Genomic DNA, 7,272 nt, shown 5'->3' with positions numbered 1-7,272 from the left:
CCCCAATTCCCCAGCACTGTTCCCATCCCCCCCAATTCCCCAATAAAAATCTTTAAAAAAAAAAAAAAAGAAACTGAACACCTTCTGGCTTGCTGTTGAAAACAGGAGGCAAGGTGCAGAATGGGGACTTCCCTCTCCAGGCCTGGACCTCTCCATAATCAGCTCCATGGAGCTGAAAAACTCAGTATGCTCTGCATCTGTCTTACTACCAGAGTGTGAACTGGCACTGAGACTAAACACACACAACTTACTTTAAGATCTTGGAATCCCTGTTATCCAGAGGAAAGGGGACACTGAGGCACTTTAGGCTTACTGGCCTCCCAGCAAAAGGACTTTGTATCCTAAGTCATATGTGTAGTGGCCACTTCAGATTGACTTATGGCTGGCAATGTGGTTGGGAGGGCAGGCACACGACTTGTATTTATGCTGTTTTCATACCAATAACCCTATTTTTGTTAATGTTGAGTTTTAAAATCAATAAAGCTAGCAAAGATTTCTAAAGATGTTTTTATGTAAAACCCATATAAGATTGAGGATTCATCAACAGTCCATATTAATAATCATTATGATTGTGTTATTGTTAAGATCACTATGCTGAGTTTATAGAGCTGATTGAGGTCTGGGTTAAAGCCTTACTGAGCCACAGGTTTTATCCTGAAAAAGAACTTCAAGAAAAATCCTTATGAAATGGTGCCCAGATTCCATTTAAAGATAGATGAACTCCATGGAAAGTGCTGGTCCAGGAAGGATTCAGCCTATTTATGACGGCGACATACTTTATGAATGCTCTCGGAGGGGGCTGACAGGGCAAGCAAAGAAAGAACTTTCTTAAGTAAATATCAAATCAATTAAAGGAACAAATCCATGGAAATAAATCATTTACAGAAACGGGTCCTACCTGCGGTTTCTAATAGAAAATACACTAAATGCTACACCTCAAGTAACTAAATAAAAATGAATTCCAAAGTGATTCAATCTTCACACACTGTAAGAGGAAGCCTGCTAAAGCAAACCCTGCAAAACAAAGGTTTTCAAGATATAAAAATTCATAAACCTCTCTTATCAGGAAAGAGGTGAATGAATATTATGGTATTCTTATAGCATGTTTGCTTTAGCATTTGTCATGTAGTTACTCTGTGCAGAGGTAAGGTCTGGTATGCAGTGTAATTATTTTCCCACCTACTTCTGTCACAAGGTCTACTTAAAGGGCAATTTCTTTCTTTAGTTCTTTAAATGCTTCCAAAAAGATATCTTAAGGTCAAGAAACTCCAACAATGTGCAAATATCTTTCAGGAGTAGTCGATTTCCCCCTAGTACCATTAGAGGAAATTTTATTGTAGTCAGTCTAAAACAAGTTAATGGAGGGTCATGTTTCTATTTACTCTGGAACAGTATTAGTGATCGGAACCAGGAGGAAATAAGGCCTCGCACCACTGGGGCTCTGCACTCCAGTCAGGCTGCCTCCATTCTCTAGGCTGGATTTCAGAGGATGTTAAATGGCATTTCACATAATTTACCTGAAACATATGTTTGTGTATATATGTAGGTGATATCTATTGAGGCCTCCTCTCAAGACATGTAAACTGCTCAGGGTGGCAAAGGCTTGATTCTAAAATGTGGATTAATTAGTAATGCAGTATTTCTATGAGATTTGGTAGCCAAGTGTTTTTTGTGTTCTTTGCAAATCAGTCATTGTAAAATGGAATTTGATGACATTTTACTCTTCCAATATCCACTTAGGAACTGAAGTCCAGTAAACAGACTAATACTTCTTTATCCAAACAAATTAGTGAGGTAAATTCCTCTAGTAATTTGGTATATTCAACAAATATTTATTGAGTGCCTGTCATGGATCTGATGCCATTTAGGGCACTGGGGGGACAAAAATGAACAAAACAAACTAGTCCTCATAAAGGGATAGCAAGAAGTGTCTGTGGTGATGGAACAGCTCTGTATCCTGGTTGTGGTTTGCATGAATTTATACATAGGATAAAATATCATATGACTACACATGTGTACACATACACACAAACATACACACATATACACGAGTATAGTTCCTACTAGGTTAGGGATCCTTTTCTATTCATCTTTGCATCCCAATGACTGTGATACTCTGAGCATCTTAAACTAGATGAAAAGCTGCCATGGATGTCTCTCATGGACCTGGGATTAACTCTAAGATTTTCTTCCCACCAGCCTGTTCAAAAATTCGGACACCATCCTAATTGGCTTCATGCCTTAGCTTCCTAGATTCATCCAGCCCTATTTGGATCTCTGACCTGGTTTCAAATTGTTTACACTGTGCCTGACCTGGCACTAACTGCCTTAGGACACAGCTGCCGGCATTTTCCCACTAACTGTACCCACCCTAACCACAGGTCATGTCTGTCAAGGAAGAGCCTCAGACACTCAGAGCTTGGAAGCATGTGTAGGAATAACAGCAACCCAGTAAGTCTTTAAAGACTTAAGTCATTTAATAATCATTTACCGTTTCCTGAATACTAACAGTGTTCAAGTTACTCTCCTTAGAACAGTGTTGTAAAAACTAGTAAGATGTGTGGTCCCTACAATCAAAAAGATAGTAAACAGCAGAAGTACTCTTATAGAGTTATACAAAGTGCCAGAAGATCACATAAGACAAGAACACATTCCAAATTAGACAGACAAGGTGACACGGGAAACATTTTTCATAGCCTGTGGCCCTGTTAAATTTTGGTGGCTAGATCAAGACGGCTTTGTGACTGCTTCAATGTCAGGAAGTAAAAGAGGTCTACGATGACTTAGGGAACAGTGTTTGATGAAGCCATTTATTCACTGAGATGATTGGAAATATAGGGCATGCTGGTCTTTGGGTTATGATGATTAATTCAGTTCAGGGCACATGGAGTTTGAGATGCATGAGATAATCAAGTTGCGATGTCCAATACACAACTGGATAGAAGAGTCTACCATTTAGAAAAACTTTATGGACTGGAGTTGTAGATGTGGGAGTCATCATATAATCTCAAGAGTGAATGCATTGTCCCAGAGATAAATGAGCAGTGAGAAGAAAAGAAAACAAAAGCGGTACTCTGCGGCCTCCACATTGAAGGGCTGGGCAGAAGAAGAGGAAACCGATAGGGCGCCAAGAAAAGTAACGTGAGACTTCAAAAAACACACACACACAAAGAATAGAAAGAAAAAAGCCAAGAGACAGTAGTTGTAGTAGACATTGTTTGTTCCTTAACAAGTACGAATTTCCCGCTCCCTTCTTCACATCACTCCTCCCTGAATGAAGTCCATGGGCCTCTAGGGAAGCTGAATGTCTCCAGTTCCAGGGTTGACCTAACTAGTCTAAAGATAATTCCGCCCCTGCCCCCCTTTGCTGGGAACTGCAAGGGGCAAGCAACCCAATGAGATTCAAGGCAAGTTTGATGAGGGGCAGCCGGTTAGCTCAGTTGGTTAGACCACAGTGCTCATAACACCAAGATTGCGGGTTTGATCCCCACATGGGCCACTGAGATGCGCCCTCCACAACTAGATTGAAGACAACTACTTGACTTGGAGCTGATGGGTCCTGGAAAAACACAGTTCCCCAATAAAATTTTAAAAAGGAAGAAAAAGAAAAGTTTGATGAAATGAGTGAAGGTATCTAAAGGCACAACTTCCAATTATAAGATAAATAAGTTCTGGGGATATAATGTACAGACTGGTAACTATAGTTAACAATATTGTATTGTATATTTGAAAGCTGCTAAGAGTAGATCTTAAAAGTTCTAATCACAAGGGAAAAAAATGTGTAACTATGTGATGGACGTTAACTAATTGTGGTTATCATTTTGTGATATATACATTCATTAAATCATTATGTCATACACATTAAACTTATACATTATTATTGGGTTGTCGAAAAAGTCATGATGTATTTTTTTACGTTTTTCGTTGCAAAAATGCATTATGACTTTTCTGACAACCCAATATATGTCTGTTATATTTTAATAATACCAGGAAAAATATATTAAAAAGAAAGAAGAGGGCCGGCCAAGTGGCTCAATTGGTTAAGAGCTTGCTCAAGAGTTTGAGCTCTGAGCAACAGTGGTTCGAGTCCCGGCCTGAGCTGAGCAGCCGCTGAGCTGCCAACAGGTGGCAGGATGGCTCAGCTAAAAAAAAAAAAGAAGAAAAGAAAGAAGAGTTTGATGGGGTCCCAGACAAATTCTTCATTATTCTCTTAGAAGAACTTCTAGATGTGACAACATAAATGGATCTGGAAGGTATTATGCTAAGTGAAATAAGTCACAATATGATGACTCCCAAATCTACAAAGACAAAGACAAATATCATATGACCTTACTTATAATTGGAATCTAAAGAACAAAATAAATGAACAAACAAAACAGAAACAGGCTGATAGATACAGTGAAAATGGTTCCCAGGTGGGAGGGGTACTGGGGATGGAGTGAAAAAGGTGAAGGAATTAAATAGTACAAATTGGTAGTTACAAAATAGTGATGGGGATGTAAAGTAAAGCATTGGGAATATAGTCAATAATATGGTAATAAGTATGTATAGTTCCAGATGAGTACAAGACTAGTCAGGGGGATCAATTCAAATATTATATAAATGTCTAACTACTATGCTATACACCTGAAACTAATATAAAATAATATTGAATGTCAACTGTAATTGAAAATTTTAAAAAGGGGAGGAAAGGGTGAAGGGGCATAAGAGGTTCAAATCTCCAGGTATAAAACAAATAAGCCATGGGGATGTAATGTACAGCACAGGGAATATAGTCAGTAATATTGTGATAGCGTGATACAGTGTCAGATGGTTGCTGGACTTATCGTGGTGATCACTTCTTTAGGCATATAAATGCTGAATAACTATAGTGTACATCTGAAACTAATATAATATTGTATGTTAGTATATTTTAATAGAAATCTTTTAAAAAAATTTTTAAAGAAATAAAAATTTAGTGGGATCCCCAATGTAACTAAAATTTGAGCGCCAGTATTAATTAAAGTCATGAAATTTTACCAATTGGTGTATTTCAGTAGATACTAAATTAATTTAGAACCAGTGTTACAGAGACACAAAAGCCAATCTGTGCCCTTTTAATCTTTTTGTTGTTAAATTCTTTTAGTAAATTTTGGGTTACCAATTGGGCCTAATGCAGGGGGAGGGAGAGTGGCGGGGGAGAGACAAAAAAGAACTTCCAGAAGCAGTGCTCTCCCTTCTTCAGGTGTCATCCTAAGTAACTGTGAGGCCCAGACCCTCTCTCTCTGCCAACCTGGGAAAAAGTTCACTAAAGGAAGAAACCCAAGCCAGGAGAATCCCAGAGATAGGAAACTGGAGCCAACCCAAATCCTGCTCTACCTCTAAACTTCCAGTTGTGTAACCTATGAAGTTTCTTATTGCTTAAACCAATTTGGCTGGAGTTTTCTGTTTCGTTTCTGAAGCAGAACTGATACAGCTGTGTCACAGAAACCAAAAGAGGTGACAACTTCTGCAAGAAGTGATCAGGAGTGTTGAGTGCTACCTGGAGACCAGGTGATAAAGGGCCTGAGATGCATCCAAAGAATTTGGTTAGCAGAAGGTCTCCAAGAGAGCGGTTTCAGAGGTGGCAGCTCCGCAGGGCAGAGCCCAGGCTGCAGTGGGTAGAGAGCTGAATGGTAACTGAGCAAGCAGATTCCTTTGACCACAATTTGAAGAGAACACTGCAATGAGAAGCCATAACTGTAATGGAATGTAGTGTTGAAGGTTTTTTGTTTGTTTATTTTGAAGGTGAGAACTAATTAGCGGATGAGTCAACAGGTGAATCTCCAAGTTTCTTGCCATTAGAATGTTCTCACCTTCCCCGAATTCATGGGGAATCTCAGTGGAGAAGGGGAATTCAACAGTTCAATAACTATTATAGCTCCTCATCCTGGCTTCAGCTGTAAAACATCAGAAAAGTCAAAAGCAGCACCTCAGAGTTTCACATTCCAATCTTTATATTAGGTATACAAGACCCCCCAAAAATGCAGAATGAATCTACTAAAGCAATCCATCACCCAAAAAGTGGAAACGCTTGGGAAAACATACACAAGAAAGTTCATTGCAACATTTTTGTGACTGAAATATTGTGGGGAAAACAGAAATGATTTAATAGAGAATTGTAAAACCAAAAAAAAGATGCGTTAAATGGTATTCTATTTACTACTTTGTAGCATTTAAAAAGAATGAACTGGGGTGGCCAGTTAACTCAGTTGATTAGAGTGCAGTGTTCATAACACCAAGGTTGCCGGTTTGAGCCCCATGCCCTCCACGACTAGATTGAAACAACTATTTGACTTGGAGCTGATGGGTCCTAGAAAAACACTCTGTCCCCCAATAATAAAAAAATTATACATATATATATATATATATATATATACACATATATACATACATTTAAAAAAGAATGAGTTGGGGCTGGCCGAGTGGCTCAGTTGGTTAAGAGTTGACTTAAGAGCGTGAGCTCTGAGCAACAGGGCTGCCGGTTCAATTCCCACATGGGCCAGTGACACTGCACCCTAGCTGAACTGTCACTGAGCTGCCAACAGGTGGCAGGATGGCTCAGCTGGTGTAACAACAAGATTGCCTGTTCATTGGTGGGCTACGCCCACCAGCAACTAAGACTGAACTCAGCACCTTGAGATGAGCTGCCATCAGGATGGCTCAGTGGTTACAGCATGCGCTCTTAACAACAAGGCTGCTGGTTCAACTCCCACATGGGATGATGGCTACGCCCACCCACAGCTAAGACTGAACTCGGCACCTTGAGCTTAGAGGCCACGAGCTGCTGACAGAAAGCCAGATGGTGACTGGCACCCTCCACAACGAAGATTGAAGAACACCAACTTGGCTGGTCCCCTTCTCCAATTCCCCAACACTGTTCCCCTCCCCCAATTCCCCAATAAAAATCTTTAAAAAAATAAATAAATAAAAAAGAATGAGCTGAATCTCTGTGTACTGACATGGAAAAATCCAAGTGAAAACATTAAGTTATGTGTGATATGATCTCATATATGAAATTCAAAACAGATAGAATGATTTATACTTACGCAGAGAAGAAAGGTCAAAAAGAATAGATAACAAAGTTTTAACAGTGGTTATTTCTGGGATGGAAGTGGGATATGGGGTTCAGGGCAGGAGGAGCATCTTAGAAAAGGGCAATTTTACATATATTGTATACTTTTATATAAGTTGCATTTTTACAAAGATAATATTTTTTTACTTTGTTGCATGATAAATGAAAACATAAGTACT

This window comes from Hipposideros armiger, unplaced genomic scaffold (genome assembly GCF_001890085.2).
Source record: "Hipposideros armiger isolate ML-2016 unplaced genomic scaffold, ASM189008v1 scaffold_174, whole genome shotgun sequence".
NCBI classification, from domain to species: domain Eukaryota; kingdom Metazoa; phylum Chordata; class Mammalia; order Chiroptera; family Hipposideridae; genus Hipposideros; species Hipposideros armiger.
The sequence above is the reverse complement of the archived record's forward strand: the minus strand, read 5'-3'. Positions refer to the sequence as shown.